This window comes from Perognathus longimembris, chromosome 23, assembly GCF_023159225.1.
Source record: "Perognathus longimembris pacificus isolate PPM17 chromosome 23, ASM2315922v1, whole genome shotgun sequence".
Classification (NCBI taxonomy): domain Eukaryota; kingdom Metazoa; phylum Chordata; class Mammalia; order Rodentia; family Heteromyidae; genus Perognathus; species Perognathus longimembris.
Window position 1 is genome coordinate 17,415,181 of NC_063183.1, and position 20,559 is coordinate 17,435,739.

The following is a 20,559-nucleotide window of genomic DNA, read 5'->3' on the forward strand; positions in this document are numbered from 1 at the left end:
GGGGGGGGTTGTGTTGTTTTAAATGCCAGTCTTGGGGCTTGAGCTCAGGGCCTGAGCCCTGTCCCGGAGCTTTGTTGCTCAAGGCTAGCGCTCTACCTACTTGAACCAGAGCTCTACTTCCAGCATTTGTTTATTTACTTATCCATCCATCCATCCATCCATCCATCCATCCATCCATCCACCCAGTAGTTAACTGGAGGTAAAAATCTCACAGAATTTTCTGCCTGGGCTGGCTTCAAACTGCAGTCCTCCGATCTCAGCCTCCTGAGTAGCTAGGGTTACAGGTGTGAGCCACGGGTGCCCAGCAATGCGGTGCATTTTAAATGACTCTATCCAGGTACTCCCCTAATCAGGCCCATCATGATCCAGGAGCCAGGTACCAGCCTCCTAAAGCCTGGCAGAGACACACGGAGGCGGATGCTGCCATCTCAATCTGGGCTTCAGGCTGGAAGGTGGAGACCGGGAGCAAGGAGAAGTGGGTGGAACGGGCCAGCATGGCTTCCTGGAGGAAGTGAGCCTGGGGTTTTCCAAGCCGTTTCCAAGTTTTATCAAAACGAGCCCTGCGTTCCTCACCTCCTGACCTTAGACTTCCAAATTTGACGTGCCACCATTTCCTGCTGCAAGAATTTTTTTCCTACAACTATGACCATGAAAGAGAGGGCTGGCTGGCTGGTTTCCTGAGGGCTGAGGAGTCATCTACCCCACGCGTCCCATGCAAACGCCATCGCGAAGGGCTTCTTTATTTCCCGATGCTCTGTGGCTCCCACCGCCCGAGCACTCTCCTCTCTCTGTCTACCGGTGTTCCTCTGCTCTGGGACCCCCAGCAGCCTCTCCATGAAGTGTTTTCTTTTCCTCTTCTGTGCATGCGCGTGCGTGTGTACGTGTGTGTGTGTGCCTCTCCTCTGTGTTTCCATGGCACCCATCACAGACCTACTAGAAACAGCACTCACAGAAACCACACAGCAGCCCTAGCAACCAGTGGCTCGCACCTGTCAGCCTAGCTACTCAAGAGGTTGAGACTGAGGGTCATGGTTCAAAGCCAGCCTGGGCAGCAAAGTCTGTGAGATTCTCCAAGTAACCAGCAAAAGAACTGGAAGTGGAGCTGTGGCTCAAGTGGGAGAGTGCCAGCCTTGAGAAACAAAAGAATGGAAGTTCAGAGACAGCACCCAGCACGAGGTCACCCCAGGACTGGAACAACACACAACACACACACGCACGCACGCACGCACACATATACGCACACACAGTTACATTAAATCAAGACTGGCCTAAGTGCAGACATGGCAATCAATGAAATAGAATTGAGAGTCCAAAAAAATAAACTCTTATGTTGAGGCTAATTTCAACTAAGATGTCAAGAATACTTACTACAGGTGAAAGGATCGCTTTAGGCCTCCGCCTTTATAAGCTACCAAAAAAAAATTGGAGAAAAAAATTGAAAGACCAATGTAAAGGCTCAAATTATAAAATTCTTGGCGGGGGAGGTCACTGTAACTTTGGGCTAGGCAATGGTTTTCTTAGATATGATAACAAAAGTGAAAATAATAAGTTCTATAAAAATTCCAAAAAATGCTTTGCTTGCCAAGCATGGTAGTATACTCCTGTAATTCCAGGATTTATTCCAAATTTATTCCAATTTGTTCCAATTCCAAATTTGTGAGGCTCATCTGGGCAAGATTCTGTCTCCAACAGAAAAGTGCTTTAAGGGACACCAAGAAGAAAGTGAAAAACCAAGCCCACAGAATGGAAGCCAATATTTACAAAAACAGATTATCTGCAAAGGGACTTTGTGTCCAAGCTCTCTCACAACTCACCCTCAGAGAGACAAACCAAAGGACCTGCAGACACTTCTCTAAAGAAAAAACAAAATGATACTCAGTTTCATGAGCCACTAGGAAAATGCAAATCAAATCCACCATGAGAGACCACTTCACACCTCCTAGTCATTGACTGAAATCAAAAGGCAGACAATAGCAAGTGTCTGTCAGTAGCAAGTCTATAGAGAGAAACTGAGGCCCGCTCCCAACTCAACATCCCTAACAGGAACATGAAATGGCACCGCCACTTTCAAAAACAACTTGACGGTTCCTTAAAAAGTTAAATGCAAATTTACCAAATGACCCAGTAACTCTACTTCTAGTTATATGCCCAAGATAAATGATAACTGTGCCTACACCAAAAAAAGTAGAACACAAATGTTCATAGCAACACATTCACCAAAAAAATCCCAAAAACAATAAAGTAAAAAAAACAAACCCAAAATGTCTATCTTGGAAGTAGAACTGTGGCTCAAGTGATAAGAATACCACCAGCTTTTTCCTTGAGAGGAAAAAGCCAAGCAAAAGAGCACCAGACCCTGAACTCAAGCCCCAGTACTGGCACACAAAAAAGAAAAAAAAAATATCCAAAGTGTCCATAACCTGAAGAATGGCCGAACTAAAAAAAAAAAGAGCCACATCATGGAATATTATTTATCTATAAAAAAGAATGGAGCACTGACCCATGCCGTGAATATATCTCACAATCTTTATACCAGAGAAGCTGGCCACAAAAGGCCACAGATTGTCTGCCTCCAGTTCAATGAGTCATCTCAACGAGATGATTAAAGTGGACTAAATGGCCAGGGTTCAAAGGGGTGGATGGAGCCTTGAATTCCTTTGTGTGTGTGTGGGGGGGGGGGGGGGAAAGATGTTCTAAAAGCAGATAATTAATAAGATGATTAAAACTGGATCATTCCAACTCTTTTGATAATGGTTACACAACTGACACACCCGTGGAATTTTCTACCTTAAACGTCTACATTTCCCACGTGTGCGTGCGTGCGTGCGTGTGTGTGTGTGTGTGTGTGTGCATGCATGTTCATCATCCAGCGGTAATCCTGGCTGCTCAGGAGGTTGAGATCTACAAATCAAAGTTCAAAACCAGCCAGGGTGGGAAAGTTTACGAGATTCTGATCTCTCCTGTAAGCAGCAAAAAGCTGAAAGCGAAGGGTTGGCTCAAGCGGTATGGCACTAGCTAGCTTTGACTGAAAAGCTCCTTGAGTTCGAGCTCTAGTTACCGGCACCAAAGAAAGAAAGGTGGGAGGGAGGGAGGGAGGGAGGGAGGGAGGGAGGGAGGGAGGGAGGGAGGGAGGGAGGGAGGTGGGGCTATTAAGAACCCTGAAAGGCACCACTCAATTCCTCTTGGTAGTCTCTCACCTAGGTGGACATGGCTAACAGATCAGCCAGAGCCTAGGGTTGCGTTTGCCCAGAAGCCCAGGGTGGTTGCTGGGGTCCAGGCGCTGACGGAGCAGAGGCCCGGCCTGGAGCCCGCCCGGCTGCAGGCCTGGGCGGTGGGGGGCGGATGGCACGCCTGCTTCCTGTGAGGCCCGGCTGCTGACATCACTGCGCGGCTGGCAGGGCTCACAAGGACACAGGGGGTGTCGCAACAGCCAGCAGCACGAGGGGTCATGTGAAGTTCACTTCTGGCCTTTTCTCAGCCCGGTGGATTTTTACTCATCGCCTGTCTATTAAATAGCATGGTTTTTGTTTTCCCCTGCTTGCTTTTCCTCCTCTGTGCGTGTGTGTGTGTGCGTGCGCGTTCCTCGTGGCATGGCTCTTGGTTTTGCTTTCCTAACCCTACTTTTACATCTCCCACTGCTACTGAGAAAGCGAGCGGTCACCCACGGGCAAGCCACCGGGGAGGCCCCCCCCTCCCCCACTGAGACCCCAGCTTCGTGCCAGTTCCCAGGGGAGAGGGTGGCGACTGACTCTGACTCGTCACCAGATTCGTGGGTTACACACAGGGAGGGAGCCGCTCCCGCCCATCTGCCTCCCACCCACTTTTACATGAGGCCCAAGGGGCCCAGAGACCTGCACGTGGGTCGGCCCAGCTTCAATCGGAACAGAACACTAACTCGCCATCCGTGGCTCGCACCTACGATCCCCGCAACTCGGGAGGCTGAGATCTGAGGATCTCAATTCAAAGCCACCCTGGGCAGCAAAGTCTGTGAGACTCTTATCTCCAAATAACCGCAATCTACCACGTGGACCACTGTACCACCTCCAGCTTTTTCTGTGTATGTGATGCTGAGGAATCGAACCCAGGGCTGCGTGCATGCTAGGTAAGCACTCTACCGCTAAGCCACATTCCAGTCCAGCATCGTTTTTTTTTTTTTTCCCCACTCCAGGCAAAGATGCCACAGGAAAATAATTCCATGCACAAAAAGAATTTACAATGGAAATCATGTTTTTGCAAGTTAATAAGCCAAGGGAGATGAATGGCCAACTTCAAGCCAGCCTGGGCGAGAAAGTCTGTGAGATTCTTACCTCCAATTAATCACCACAAAGTTGGCAATTGGAGGTATAGCTTAAGTAAGAAAGCACTAGCTTTGAGCTAGCATGGTAGTATATGCCTGTAATTCCAGCATTTATGAGGCTAATCTGGGCTACATAATAAGATTATGTCTCAAAAAAAAAAAAAGAAGTGCTTTAAGGGACACCAAGAAGAAAGTGAAATGAAAAACAAACCCACAGAATGGGAGCAAATATTTACAAAAACAGATTATCTGAAAAGGGACAAGGTCTAGGAGCCAGCAGGCCTAGAGGGCAGGGAGGCTGGGCCTCCCAGGTGAGGGGGTGTGACCGTCAGACCTATCTATGCTGTCTCAGGGGCCTCATGCCCTTCCAAACACCTACCCTAGGCCCCCACACCCACTGCTCCCCACAAGCCGAGGCTCTCCACACACAATGCCACACAAACCAGATCAGGGAGTTTGCTCGCATGAAGCCAAATGGTCTTTTTCTCAAACGGACAGAGGAGAGGCATGGGCTGAGAGAGGGTAGAGGCGAGCAATGGACAACCAGCATGCCCTGGGCAGCTGGGACAGAAGCTGTCCCTCGATGCCCCTTGCTGGTCTGACCCCCCCCCCCCTTACACATACCTGCACACAGCCACAGGCCACATTAGGATGTGGGCTCAGCGGAGCATGGTGGGGGGAGGGGTGCAAGGGCTCCTTCCTATCATCCTGGCTATTCAGGAGGCTGAGAGCTAGACGATCATGGTTCAAAGCCAGCCCAGGCAGGAAAGTCTGGTCTCCAATGAACCATCAAAAAGCCAGAAGGTGGAGCTAGGCCCTGAGTTCAAACCCCAGGACCAGCACACACAAAACAAGACATGGGCTTGAACTCAGACTTGACAGGCCTCGTCCATGGCAGACGGGTGGGTACGCATGAGGCAGAGTGAACAGACCTGATTGGGGAGTGGGGGAGGCTAGGAAGCCAGGCCCTTCTACACAAACAGAGGTCTCACAGGCTAGCATGGCTCCTGGACAACCCAAGGCCCAATGACTGACCACCAACTACCCCCCCACACCCCACCCGAGATCTTTGCTAGCCCATGAGTCACTGCCATCTTCCTTTCTCGAAGCCACAGAGTAAACATTCGTGCTGGGCAGGGAGGGAGGAGACGATTAAGGCAGGAATCAGTGAGAAGCCAGGTCATGCAGACAGATTCGGAGCGGGAACTCCACTTGCACTCACTGGAAGGAAGTTCTTGAAGGGTTTTCAACCACCCGGGAATGAGGAATGATAGTTCTGATACCATCAGTTCTGCATCGCTGGGGGTTATAAACAGGATGTCATTAGCACCATTAACACCTTAGTGCGAATTAGGTAATCACACAGAGTGTCACCTTGCAAATACTGAGATGTGGGACTGATTAAGTCTTAATGCCAGAAGAGTTGAGCCAAGAAGAGGCGGGGCTTAGCGGCTACTCAATGGGGACTGGGGAGGAGGGGGACAGACCCGGAAGGAACCTGGACCCACAGTGATCTCAGCACCTACACATCTGATTCATGCCTCAGCTATTGACTGCACTCCTCCATCCCTGGCCCGGGCACGTAGAGTACAGAAGAGGTGCAAAAGGCAGACAGTAGCCGGGCACTGGTGGCTCCCACCTGTAATTCTGGCTACTCAGGAGGCTGAGATCTGAGGATGGCAGCTGGAAGCCAGCCCTGGCAGACAAATCCAAGGGATCCTTATCCCCCTTTTACCGGCAGATCGGCAGGAAGGGGAGGGGTGTGCACCTATCTAGGGACTGTAAGGGGAGGCATGAGCTGTCCATCAAGGGCGGAAGAGCCGGGGCGTCACAGCCCACAGAACCGCCTCCGGGTTATAACCAAAGACACTTGTAGCAGCTGCACATTGTTGTTAGGCGCCGCCATCTTAGCCATACGTGGCCCCAAGACTGAGAAACAGGCGGGGCCAGCTAGTTGACTTCCAAGTGTGCCCCACACCCTAGCACTGGCACAACAGGAAGCACAGACAGACAGACATTCAGCATAGGAAGAATCTTCTGATGACACCATGACGAACAGTTATCACAAGTGTCCCTCCCAGGTCCCAAGCTCTGCTCACGGTGGCACCGTCAGCCTCTCCATTGCTCTGCCCACGTCAGCCATGCCCTGACATTCCACCAGGCTGAATAGCTCCCCCATCCCCCCAGCCTATCCCACACCCCAGCACCTTCTCAGAGTCCCAGACTTGCTGTCACCTGCAGGGGGCCCCCCCACCCCCCACCAAGGAACAGAGTTAGCTCCTCCCTGAACCCTGAACCCTTCTCCAGACACTAGACAGCGGCCACCTCAGAGAACACCTGGTCCACTCCTTTGCACAAACCAAGGCCTCGAAAAACATCAAGCATCTTGCTGAGACCAAATCTGCAGGCCAAGGCTGCTTCTGTGCCACCCTGGCAGAAAAGCTCATTGTGGTGGGGTGTCCTGACAGCGAAGCCTCTTTCTTGGGCAGCTTTGAGACAGAGACAGTTTGGGAACACCAGGAAAGCAGTTACGAAGACGCCCCTCACGATCAAACCCTCAGAAGAGTCTGCACCCGTGCCCCAAGCAAGGCCCCCAAACTGGAAGCAGGAACAGAACTGGACCCTAACCAGGTGCCAGTAGCTCACACCTATAACCCTAGCTTACTCAAGCGGCTAAGATATGAGGATCGCAGTTCGAAGCCAGCCTGGCCAGTAAAGTCCATGAGACTCTTGTCTCCAATTAACTAGGTGCCCCCCCCCAAAAAAAGCTGCAAGTGCTGCTGTGGCTTAAGTGGTTGAGCACTATCCCTGAGCAAAAGTGACCAGGAACAGTGCCCAGGCTCTAAGTGCAAGCCCTAGGGCTCACACACACACACACACACACACACACACACACACTAGGCCCCAGGACAAAGCCAAAAGACTGTTGGGGGACCTCCCCCCCCATTCACCAAGCTTCCCAGGGAGATACACCGCAAGCCTCAGCTCTTGAGAGAAATGCACTGGTCCACCTGACGGGCCGTGAGTTCATCCAGCCGCGGGCTCCGAGAAGGCAAGGGAGGCGGGGAGGGCCACGGAGGAAGTACTTTCTCCTGAGGTGACCATCGAGGAAGCAAGATAAGAAGACAGCAGGCCTGCAGCCGTCCAGTATAAACTTGGCCACTCGTGCCAAGCCCCTTGCCAAAGTCATCTGTCCTCAGCCACCTGCCACAGCACACAGGATCAGTGGGAAATGAGATGGAAGAAGGACACAGTGTCTCCCGGGGAGAGAAGAGGGGGGCACCCTCTGCCTTCCATATACCTCTCCCCACCCTGGCATTCCTGAAGGGCAGGCAGGCTTCTCTTTCCAGCACCCCATTCCTTTTTGGCAAGACTGGCACTGGGGCTTGAACTCAGTGCCCTGGGTTTTCACTTGGCCTTTGGCATAAGCCTGGCCCTCTACCACTTGAGCCACACTTCCACTTGCAGCTTCTTGGTGGGTTAATCTCATAGATCTGCCTGTCCCCCGTTGGCTTTGAACTGTGATCCTCAGATCACAGGATTGTACTGGGATTATAGACATGAACCATGGCACCCGGCCACCCCATGGTTCTCTGATCAATTGTGTGGGTTAGCAAGTCTTTACCCCATGCCTGCTGTTAATAGTGACCACTTCCGCTCTTATAGTCATTCATCAAACTCTCTGAGCATGAGAAACTACCAAAACATCATCTTAAATGCAGAGCCTACAGAGGTTGCAAAGTTAGCCAGGGCCTGCCCTGCTGCCCCCGATAAAGCTCTGGGCTGTCAAAAAGGGGTGGGGAGGCCAGGGTAAAAATCCTGAAGTCTGATCTTATCTGTCTTCCTGCCTTTGAACACGGCCACAACAAACCCAGCAGGCCGGGTCTTTGAAAAATAAGGCCTGTAACACAGTTGTCAACCTTGGGCTCTTTTTCATTCTTCCTCCAGGTTTCCTGTCTCCCCACTATACAATCACCTCCAGCTAGCCCCACCCCCCCCACCCCCACTGCAAACAGCCCTCTCTGAGAAGATGAACCGATTGCCACACCGTTATGGTACATTCAGCTTGCCTATTATCTAAATGGGCATGGAAGTCCAGCACCAATGAAGAGATCCACTCATAGTGATGTCAAGGTGACCCCACTGCCCCGGAAATAGTGACAGAAGCAGGAAGCCCCTCCTCCTTGGTTCATCTCAGTGCCAGCTCTCTGATGAGCTAGGTACCCACATGTATCCATCCATACTCGCTCCACCCACAGACAACCCCAGGCCCCCCAGTGTGAGAGCTGGAGAGCTGGCGGGGCCTCAGGAGGCTGGGAGGAACTCAGGGGTCCCGAGAACAATAGCACCTGCAGCTCTACCTACCTGGATGCCCTGAGTCACAGCCAGTGAGTGCCACTGGCAGGTCACACAAACATTCGTAACTCAGGTGGGATAGGCATCACGCATTACGGTCGCCTGAAGACAGGTGGGTGGGGCTCTCTGTCCTGATCCGATAGAAAGGAAGTGGGGTGTGGTTCAAGGGGTAGAGCACCAGCCTCAATCAAAAAAGCCAAGTGAGAACACAAGGCCCAGAGTTCAAGCCTCCATGCCTAACACACACACACACACACACACACACACACACACACACACACACGCACACACTCTTAAAGCCAGGGGAACAGGCCCAAGCAAGTGCATAATCCTCCCCACTCAGCCTCCTCCTCCTCCTCCATGTTTGTGCAGAAGCAAGTGAAGGAAGAGAGCTGGGCGGATGAATGACACCCACAAAGTTACCTTCGTGGATAATGGCCAAAGCAACACCTTCAAAAGCATTTCCTGAGTTGTGTGCCTGAGCCGGGAAATGACTCAGCACCAGCCAGAGAAAGAAGAGATGGGCTGAAGAAATAAGCAGCCCAGGGCACAGGACATGGGCCTGTTCCGGGAAAAAGGCAGAGCGTTTCGGAAGGCGCAGGGGAAACCCTGTTGTGGTAGGAGCTGTGTATAAAGCATTAGGAATGGAGCCACTCCTCAGGAAGGAACAAATGGACTATAATGGAAGATACAGCCTGCCAGGAAAGTGGTGGCTCATGCCTATAATCCTAGCCACTCAGGAGGCTGAGATCCGAAGATCCTAGTTTGAAACCAGCCTGAGCAGGAAAATCCATGGGACTCTTTATCTCCCACTAACAGCAAAAGGCCAGAAGTGAAGCTGTGATTTAAGTGGTAGAATACCAGCCTTGAGTGAAAAGGCTAAGTGAGAGCACCTGGGGCCCTGAGTTCAAGCCCCAGTATCAGCCCACACCAGGGCTTCCCGTTCCTAACCAAGCAGAGCACAGAATTCACCTGTGGACTCTCTGCTCACGGCCGGCCCCACGCAGCCGGCCGCCATGGCTCCAGAGAAAGTGGCCTATCGCCTTTGAAAAGGGTGGCGTTTTGCACATTTTAAGTGGTTTTCACACATTTCTGAGCAAGCACTTGATTGCTGCATAACAAGTTTCAAAAAGGGAAAAAAAAAACAACAGTGGTTAAATCTGACTCACCCAACTCTCATGGCTTTTTCTACACACACACACACACACACACACACACACACACACACTCGAGCGTGCATGTACATGCTCCCCCCAGGGACTGAGCAGCTGAACCCAGGGGACCGCAGGAGCCAGCAGGTTAATTTCCACACTGGAGGTGCGATTGCCTTCTGAGTGACCCACGGAAACACAATTACACCACGTACTCCTCCAGGGCCGCAACTACCTGAAATGGAGCAGGTGCTTCCTAGCCCAGCTGATTTGATGACAGAATAAACACGGGCCATTCTGACTCCCAGTTCCCAGAAAACACAGGCAAACGCTACTCCACCAAGCCCGGCTTCCACACAAACAGGAAGCGGAAGTGATTGGTCTTCATTATTCTGGCCCCTCGCATCTGTCCTTGGTGCCCTAACAGCCCTGGTGGCTCACGCCTGTCATCCTAGCTACTTGGGAAGATGAGATCTGAGGATCCCAGTTCAAAGCCGCCTAGAGAAGACAAATCTGAGAGACTCCTATCTCTAATTAACCAGCAAAAAGCTAGAAGGGAAAGTGTGTTTCCAGAGATAAGAGCACTAGCCTTGAGAGAAAAAGCTAAGGGACAACACTCAGGTCCCGAGTTCAAATCCCAGTACTGGCACAGCAGGAAAAAAAAAAAAGAGCCTGGCAGCTAAGAAATAAAGCCCTTCATGTCAAACCAGCCCAGGACGGAGTGGCCACAGGCTCCATTCACACTCACACGTCAGGAAGCCAATCTTGGAAACCGGAGGCCACTTCCTTGAGCTGACAGGGCTCATAACATGGGGGGCTGGTCACCCCTCACCCCTGGGTCTTTCTGAAATTCCAAACCTGCAGGCGGCATGCTTCAATACATTTAATTCAATAGCAGTTCATCTGCACCACTCTCACCACGTGTGCACACGTGTACGTTTTCACGTGCACATGTACGCACACCAGTGCGAGAGCTTGAACTCGGGCCCCCTCTGTGCTCTCCCCTGGCTTTCTTTGCTCAAGGCTGGAGCTCTACCACTTGTGTCACTCCTCCCTGTGCAGCTTTTGGCTGGTTAACTGGAGGTAAGAGTCTCCCGGATTTTCCTGCCTGGCTGGCTCCCAACCTTGATTCTCAGATCTCAGCCTCCCGAGGAAGCTAGGATGACAGGCGTGAGCCACCGTGCCCTGCACTATTCATTGTCTTTGACACTGTTGTGGCTTGTATACGGGAACCTTCGGGTGTGTTACGGTGATGCAGGTAGAAAGCGCCCTCCAGAACAGGGTGCTGAGCTGCAGGGGAGACCACACACAGGTCATCCTAGCTAGCGGGCCATAGGAAGAACCACAGTGGGTATGACAAGGTTGAACCCTTTTTCTGACACCGAAGCACTGAAACAGCTCATAACTCCTGTACATAAACATTACCATAAGCTACAGTTTAATTTACCCAGTGCTGGGGGCATAGGATGGGGGCGGGGCAGGCTGGAGGCTCTGAAAGAAGACTGAACACAAATTAAGTCTTGGAAAATGGTGTTCTCCTAGTGTGCAATATTCACAGTCAAAGAGAAAACCACTCACTGGACACTGTGTTGAAATGAACTACACAACTTGTGGGTGGGGATGGGCGGGAGAGAGCAAGGGAAGGGGTGACACTGTCCAAAAGGAAATGTAGTCTTTACCTGACTTATGTAACTGTAACCCCTCTGCACATCACCTCTCTAATGATAAAAATTTAAAAGAGAGAAAGGCAATGGGGAGAGACGTAGGGTTCTCATGAAACCCTGCCTGTATACATTTACATAGCACAGATTGTTCTAGACACACAGAGACATGGTCCAGACCGAGCTGCTTTCTGCCAAACAGCCCCAGAGGCTGCAGAGGTCATCCTAAGCCTGTCCATTATGGCGGGCAGACACTACCCTACCACCTAACGGAGAAAACACACAGCTGACCCAGCAACCTAACAGCTGAAACACGCAGGGTGCCAGTGGCTGGCGCTTATAATCCTAGATGCTCCAAAGGCCATCTGAAGATCAACATGCCAAGCCAGCCAAGGGCAAGACAGTCTGTGAGACTCTCATCTCCCACTAACCAGGAAAAAGCTGGAGGTGAAGGTACGGCTCAAGTAGCAGAGGGCCAACCTCGAGGGAAAAGGCCAAAGGAGAGAGCCTACATCCTGAATTCAAGTCCCAGTGCCAGCAGAGAGGGAGAAGGAGAGGGAGGGAGAGGGAGAAGGAGAGGGAAGAAGAGGGAGGGAAGGAAGGAGGGCGCTAAAAGCCCACTTCATCCACTGGTGATTTTCCTAATGAGAAGTAAGCAGGCTAAAATCAAAATCCTATCTGATCCCTGCTTTTTTGCTGTGTTCTTGGGCAAGTCATTAGCCCTCTCTGAGCCTCTGGTTCCTCATAAAGGTGAAGTCTGAATTGGCAAGAAGCACTCCTTTCAGCCTCAATGCAACAATCTCTCTCTCTCTCTCTCTCTCTCTCTCTCTCTCTCTCTCTCTCTCTCTCTCTCTCTCTCTCCTATGCAACTCAGATCAGGAACCAAATCTTTCACAAGGACAAGCATTTTGTGTTGTTGTTTTTCATGATAAAGCACACATCGTGTAAAAATCTACCATTTTAAGCTTTTGTTTTTCATGGCAAGGAAAAACTAGGACTGGAAATCAGGGGCTCACACTTACTAGGCCACACTTACTTGAGCCACACCTAGCCTGGCCTTTGGTGGGAGATATTGGAAATGGACTCTCACACACTGTTCTCCCCAAATTGGCCTCAAACTGTGATCCTCTGGATCTCAGCCTCCTGAGTAGCCAGCATGAGACACCAATTCCTGGCTTTACTATTTCTGACAGGATCTCAGATTTGAACTCACAATCCTCCTGCTTCAGCTCCTGAGTGCTGGGATTCGAGAAGTGCACCACCGCCAAGCCTGGTTCATTTGGGTCATTTTACCGTGTAAAACTCAGCGGCGTTTTTACTTCATTCACAATGTGCGTTCACAAGAGCCACAAAGGCTACTGTCTTGTTTAAGAATTGTCCTTCTTGTTCAAAAATGTTTCAGCAGCATTCTCTACGAGAAACCCTGTACCCATCAAGCAGCCGTTCCACTGCCCGAGTCCCTCAGCTGCTTTCCACCCATCACTCTGACTGCAAAGCACGGTTAGCTTCCTTCCTTCCTTCCTTCCTTCCTTCCTTCCTTCCCTCCTCCTTCTTCTTTTTGTGCCAGTGCTCTACCACTTGAGCCACAGCCTCACTTCTAGAACACAGCTTTCTGTGCCCAGCTTCTCCTACTCAGCATGCAGCCAGGGCTCATCCCTAAATGTAGCGTGTGCCCACCGTCTTGGCTGAAAAACACTCCGTTGTAGAATAGAATGTGTGTGTGTGTGATTTAATTAGTAACTACACCAACTCACAAACGCTGTGGCTATTAGTAGTTAAAACGGAGTAAGATAAGGGCGTGTGGTGAGTGCCCAGTGGGCAATGGCTGGTTACCTCTATCATCATCATTAAAAACAACAACAAGAAGAAACCTCACACCAGGGCCAGCAGCTCACGCCTGTAATCCTAGCTCTTCGGGAGACTGAGATCTAAGGATGGCAGTTTGAAGCCAGCCCAGGTAGAGAAATCCATGAGACTCTCAACTCCAATGAAGTACTGAAAAACTGCAAGTGGAGCTGCTGTGCCTCAAGTGGTAGAGCACTAGCCTTGAGCAAAAGAGCTCAGGAACAGTGCCCAGGCCTTGTGTTCAAGTCCCAGGACAAACATACACACACACACACACACACACACACACACACACACACATTCACACACAATGTCAGCCAGTCATGGTGGCTCATATATATAATCCTATCAACCCAGGGGATGAAAACTGGATAGGTTGCAGTCTGGGGCCAGCCTAAGTTTGTGAGACCCCCGTCTCCATCAATAAAAACAGCTGAGCATGCTCGTGATCTCAGCTATACAGAAAGTATAAGGAGGAAGGTCATGGTACAGCCCCGCTGGGGTATAAATGCGAGACTCTATTCCAAAATAACTAAAAATGAAAACAAAACAAAAAACTACCTTGAAAGCATGTGCTCCAGTGATGTCACAACTCACCTGAGAGGCACCTGTGGTCACTCACTGGCCTGGGACCCCATCGGTCCCATTTCTGGGTAGATGGACCAAAGCGTTCCTGATCACATACCATACAGCCCCCCTCCCACCCGCCATTCTCTGATGTGTGTGCCCTGGGAATGAACTCACATACGCAGTGACGGCCCTAAGCCAGCAGGACCCCTCTTTGAGCCACATTGCTACTTGAAATTTACCTATAGAAAATTGTTGGAAACGTGGTGTATGTGACTCTTCATTTGTGTAGGTGTGCACTGACCTGTGTGTGTGCATGCACGTACACACGTGCACCAGTACTGGGACTGGAACTCAGGATCTGGGCACTGTCCCTTAGCTTTTTCACTTAAGGCTGGCTTCTACCGCTTGAGCCACAGCTCCACTTCCATTTTTCCCTGGTTAATTGAAGATAAGAGTCACCCAGAGTTTCCTGCCCTTCGTATCTCAGCTTCCTGAGCAGCTAGGATTGTAGGTGAGTCACCGGTTCCCAGCTTAACTCTTCACCTTTTAGAATGGCTCACCATAGGTTTCCTCGAAGCAGATTTCCCAGACCTGTTTCATTAGCAAACCAGCTACACAGGATGACACCATGGCTCTGTGTACAGCCCTGCTTCTGCAGGCCTATGCTGAGCCCCAACGTCAGGAAGTGCCCCATACTGTCCTGCTACCAACGCCCAAGCCCCATCTGGAGAGTCCTCGCTTTCCATCATCTGTTCTCCACCTTAAGACTTTTTATTTTAGAGGGGGGCACTGGTGTTGGGTCTTGAACTCAGGGCCTCGTGCTCTTGCTTAGCTTTTTTTTTTTTTCCCCCTTTGGCCAGTCCTGGGCCTTGGACTCAGGGCCTGAGCACTGTCCCTGGCTTCTTCCCGCTCAAGGCTAGCACTCTGCCACTTGAGCCACAGCACCGCTTCTGGCCGTTTTCTGTATATGTGGTGCTGGGGAATCGAACCTAGGGCCTCATGTATCCGAGGCAGGCACTCTTGCCACTAGGCTATATCCCCAGCCCCTCTTGCTTAGCTTTGACACTCAAGGCTAGATAGAGCTCTAGCACTTGAGCCATACCTCCACTTGTAGCTTTTTTTTCTTTCATCAGTCGTGGGGGTCTTGAACTCAGGGCCTAGCTAGATTATGTTCTTAAACTTCTCTGCTCAAGGCTGGTGCTCTACCACTTTGAGCCACAGCTCCACTTCCACTTTTTCTTGTGGTTAGTTAGAGATAACAGTCTCACCGATTTTCCTGCCCAGGCTGACTGGGAACGTCAATCCTCAGATCTCAGCCTCCTGAGTAGCTAAAACTACAGGTGTAATCTCAGCTACCGGCTCCTGATAGGGATTTTTAAACAATAACAGTCACTTACTTCTTGGTGCCTCTGTTGACTCTTAGGGAACGCTCTCTCTAAGGCTAAAGTGGGAATCAAAAAGAACAGAACCGAAATATTGTTATTTGCAGGGAAATGGTCGGAACTCGAACAAATAATGTTGAGTGAGACAAGCCTAGAACACAGAAAACAAAGGGGCATGATCTCCCTGATATATGACTGTTAACAAAGGGAGACGGAGAGACAGTAGAGACCAAGTCTGTGAATACTGTATATGTTCTTGATACATTGTATATTGCATATATGTCAACCTGACCTAGACAAGGGATAGAAAAACAGGTTGTAAGATATCATAAGAAATGTACACACTGCCCTACTATGTAACTGCACCCTCTTTGCACAACACCTTGTAAAAAAATTTATGTCCAATTAATAAAAATAAATAAATAAATAAATAAATAAATAAATAAAGAACAGAACCACGGATAGGAAATGTCACCAAGCTGGCTCTCAAGACACAGGCCTCAATGGGGGTGGGGGGTAGGGAGTGGGGGAGTCCAGACCTTTGGAATACATTCTAAAAGCACAGACGGCTTATGGCTTTGGGCATGTTCATTCACAACCCAGGTCCGCTCTCGTCCTCCTTGTGCCCTCCACAATCCTTCCTGTCCAGGCTCCCAGCTAAGCTCCCCCAGGGAATTCCGGGGACCCGGGGCCAAGGAAGCTTCCAGGGCCCCAGCGCAGCAATCGTCCTCAGCCAGCTGTGGTTCTCTCCCGGCTCCTGATGCTTGCTTTCCTTAATTAGCTCACTGCGGCAGGAGAAAAATGCTGCTCCACCCTGGAAATGAGCGGCCGGGGCCTCAAATGTACTCTGTGGTTCGCCTCCGGGCTGCCAGGCTTTCCCCAGACAGGCCTGGGCCCGGGAGGTAGGGCAGGAAGATCCCACTAACTTAAAAATGTAGGTGTCTCAGCCAGGCGCTGGTGGCTCACGCCTGTCATCCTAGCTCCTCAGGAGGCTGAGATCTGAGGATCCCAGTTCAAAGCCAGCCTGGGAAGAAGAGTCTCCATGAGACTTTTATCTCCTATTACCCTGGGGGGTGTGGGGAGGGGAGGGGACAATGACAACAACAATCAGGAATGGCACCGTGGCTCAAAGTGGTAAAATGCTAACCTTGAAAAGAAAGCTCAGGGGCAGTGCCCAGGTCCTGTGTTCAAGCCCCACAATCAATTTAAAAAAAAATCAATAAAATGTAGGTTTCTCCTTCCTCACAGCTCATGCTGGGCAGCTGCCATAGGCAAGCTGTGCCCTGGCTGGGTCCAGGAAACCTGCCCTGTGGCTCCAGCCAGTTGACCATTTTAAATACCACCAGCTGTGGGCTTGCCTTCCTTCCTCCCTCCCTCCCTTCTCCTTTACCTGCTCAGTGAGATGGCACAAAGTCCCATTATCTCATCTTACACAAGATGAATAGAGAGAGGTCAAGCAAAGCAAGTAACTACTTCCAAGCAAGCCAAATCAACACCAGAGTTCTTCTGAACAGGGTCTTGACATTTACAAAGATTTCTACACAAGCCAGACGTGAGTGGCTCATGCCTGTAATCCTAGCTACTCAGGAGGCTGAGATCTGTCACCTTCCTCTTTACAGATAAAACAACCGAGGGTAAGTGGGAAGGGACAATGGCCAAATGGCCGAGCAGGACAGAGGGCACAGCCAAGACTCTAATCTTCAAACTCAAAGCACTGTCATTTTTCTTTCATTTCAATAACATTTCCTCTTCTTGCTTTCTTGCTTGCTTATTTTCATTATTTTTAGTATTTATTTTGAACTCAAGGCCCTGCACTTGCTAAGCAGGTAGGTAGGTGCTCTACCATTTGAGGCACATACCCCCCTCCACCCCCCTAGCCCTCACTCTGGTAATTAGTAAAGTACAGCCTGAAGAGCTGCTTAGAAAGCTGGGACAGCCAGGTGCCGGGAGCTTACACCTGTGATCTTAGCTACTCAAGGGGAAGAGATATGAGTATCACAGTTCAAAGACAGCCTGGGAAGGAAAGTCTGTGAGACTCTTGTCTCCAATGAACCACCAGAAAACCGGAAGTGGAGCTGTGGCTCAAAGTGGTTAGAGTGCTTGCCTTCAGCCAAAAAGAGCTCAGAAACAGCGCCCAGGCCCCACAGCCAACAAAAAGAACTAAAGAAAAGGAAAAACAGAACAGAAAAAAAGAAGAAGAAAGCTGGGGACAACGCCAGAGGCCAATGGGAGACACCTGTAATGCTAACTACTCAAGAGGCGGAGATCTGGAGGATCACAATTCAGAACCAGACCAAGCAGAGAAGTCCCCAAGAATCCATCCTGAAAATATCCAGCAATGGTTTTTAGTCTAACAGTGATCAACAGTAGCACCTGACAGCGCTATTTTTCCCTTTCTGACACTACAAGGAACAATAAGTATGTATGTATGTATGTATACACACAGCTTGGGTTCAACCCCTGTACCCCAAGATAGATTTAGATAGATAAGGCAGGTAGACAGACAGATAGTCTGGGGAAGTGGCTCCTAGAATGGTATTCATGGGAGTTAGACTGGAAGGCTTGGGTTCTCAGATGATATTACTGTGACTGGTCTCAGCTCAAGCAGCTGTCTCTTCCCTTTCCTGCCCTCCGCCACGCTGGCGATGACCCACGTCACCCACATATGTTTCACGCCATGGGCCAGTCATAGCATGGCTCCTCCCCCTGCACTCAATCCCTGCGACCATCCTCAGAGGTAATCACCCTTACCCTCACTTTATCAGGTGGGGAAATCAAGGGTCCAGAGGTCTAAACAACCTGCCCAAGGGCACGCAGCTGAGTTAAGAGGAGACAAAGCCAGGCACTAGTGGCTCACACTTGTCATCCTAGCTACTCGGGAAGCTAAGATCTGAGGTAGGAAGTTCAAAGCCACACCGGGCAGGAAAGCACATGAGATTCTTAGCTCCAATAAAACAGCAAAAAAAGCCAGAAGTGGAGCTATAGCTAGCCTTGAGCACAAAAGCCCAGGGACAGCACCCAAGCACTGAGTTCAAACCCCAGGACCAGCACCAAGTCATGCTGCCATGTCAGAAGTTGGCCACGTCAGGACACTGAAACATCAAGTTAGTAAGGATTACCCACTGTTTAAGCTTCCTGTGTGTGTGTGTGTGTGTGTGTGTGTGTGTACAAGAATCGTGACTTGAACTCAGCGCTTCACACTCTCACTTGGCTTTTTTGTTGTTGTTGCTCAAGGCTGGAGCTCTACCGCTTGAGCCACAGGCTCCACTCTGGCTTGTTGGTGCTTAACTGAAGAGGCTCGGGGATTTGTCTGCTTGAAACCTCCATCCTCAGCTCTCAGACTCCTGAGGAGCTAGGATTACGGGCACGAGCCGCCAAAGCTCGGGGGGGTTAAGTGTCTTGAGACGCCTGCGGAAGGCACGCGAGCACATACGGGCCGGTGCCCCTAACGCCTGCCAAGCAGAGCCCAGGTAATTACGGCCCTCTGATGGTCGTGGGCTACGCGAGAAGTAATATCTATTTATTAAGTTCCAGGCCCCAGCCCTGTTTCCAAGTTGGTTATTTAGAGTCATCGGGACCTGCCGCAGCAGGCCCTGAGCTCACGTTATCACAACCCACGGGCGGGCCCGCCCTGCCACGGCCTCTCCTCAGGGCAGCAATTTGGAGCCGAGCATGAACGCAGACCTGGTTTTGTGCTGAGTCTATCTGGCAGCCAGATAAACACCTTCACCCTCCCCGACAGGAGCCTGGGGGGCGGGGGCAAGTGCCCACTGACCCCAGAGATAGGCGAACTCACCCCAACCTTCACCATCCACCCACCTGATGACTTCCAGGGACCCTATCTGCAAGATGGCGACATACTCTAGCCTGCCCACGGCTCAGGCTGGCTTCGCTGGGCCCATTACCCTACCCACCGAGGTCCGAGGTCCTACTGCCCTGCCCTGGTGGAGAATCCTCTACATGCTGGCTGGGAAAGACCTTGGAATGTTGAGAAGGGAGGCACACAGAGTTCTCTGGACCGAGGATCAAGGAGTCCTTGCCTGAGTTCCCCAGTTAAAACCCCTTGCCCTCTCTGATCCCCATGGCTTTTCGGCCGTTAGCTAGGGAAAGCCCCAATCACAGGAAACACTTGATCAACTACACTGAAGAAAGTGGAGGTCGGACCCGGGCACTGGTGGCTCACACTTGTCATCCTAGCTACTCAGGAGGCTGAGATCTGAGGAGCACGGTTCAAAGCCAGCCCAGGCAGCAAAGTCCACGACACTCTTATCTCCCATGAACTACTAGAAAAACCGGAAGTGGCGCTGTGGTTCAAAGTGGTAGAGCGCTAGCCTAGAGCAAAAAGAGTCCAAGAATAGTGCCTAGGCTTAGAGTTCAAGCCCCATGATTGGCACACACACGCACACACACAGTGGATGTTGGTCAGTACTCCATCGGTACCAGAGGCTACTAGAGGACAGACAACATAGCTCCTTAGTTCCCTAAAAGTGAGCAATTTCTAGATGGGCTTGCCACACTTACAGGCCCAGCCTAGGACCAACCACCACTAAGCGAATGCCTCCACTAGTTTTTCCTTCCTTGTTGTTTTGATGCAGGCACTGGGGCTCAAACTCAGGGCCTACCTTTGCTTTTTTGCTGCTTAACTGGAGATACTGAATCTCACAAATTCTTGCCCGGGCTGACTTTCAACCGCGATCCTCAGATCTTGGCCTCCTAAGGAGCTAGGATGACACACCTGAGCCGATGCCCAGCAACTGCTCTCCCTTCTTAGCAAGCAGCAACTTGACCGATGGCTGAGATGCCAAGCGAGCTGCCCTCTGCCCCCCTCAGGACCAGACTTCCTCCATCAAGACAGTCTTGGCCTGCCTGAGAGACTCCAAGCAGAGAGGCTGGAGAGAGCGGGGCGTGGGATACTGGCTTGGCGCCTTCCCCCTTGGCGCTGTGGCTGGCCGCTCCACCAGCCCTGCTGCCTTCACAGGCCCGGCAGAGTGAGCTCCTGGTGAAATCGGGATGAGATGGAGGCTTCCAGAGGGGATGAGGCAGGCCTGGGGGGAGATGTGAGCCTGAACGACTCTACGGAGGCCTTGCCACCATGTTGAAAGCGGTTTCTTGTCAACCTTTCCACCAGCTGTGCGCCGGGTCCCGTGAGAGGCCCCAGGCTGGAGGAAAAGGGGGGAAGCCAGGTGGGTCTTCCCTCTCCCTTCCCTGCTAGAAGCAGCTATGTCTGCTCTACACACAGGCCCACGGTGACACTGCCTCTTCCCTCTGTCCTTCCAGACTAACGGTGGCAGCGGCCT

General features: G+C 51.0%; 1 protein-coding gene and 1 long non-coding RNA gene across 2 annotated transcripts in view; both read right to left on the reverse strand.

Annotated features, from left to right (window-relative positions):
• Smad3 (SMAD family member 3) overlaps nucleotides 1-20,559 on the reverse strand; it is a 98,276-nt gene that overhangs the window by 53,970 nt on the left and 23,747 nt on the right. The window lies entirely within an intron of this gene.
• Nucleotides 9,486-19,871, reverse strand: LOC125341161. Its single transcript, XR_007208894.1, has 3 exons — nucleotides 19,673-19,871; nucleotides 15,237-15,239; nucleotides 9,486-9,880 (listed from the first exon to the last, which is right to left on the reverse strand). It is a non-coding gene; the product is annotated as an uncharacterized LOC125341161 (long non-coding RNA).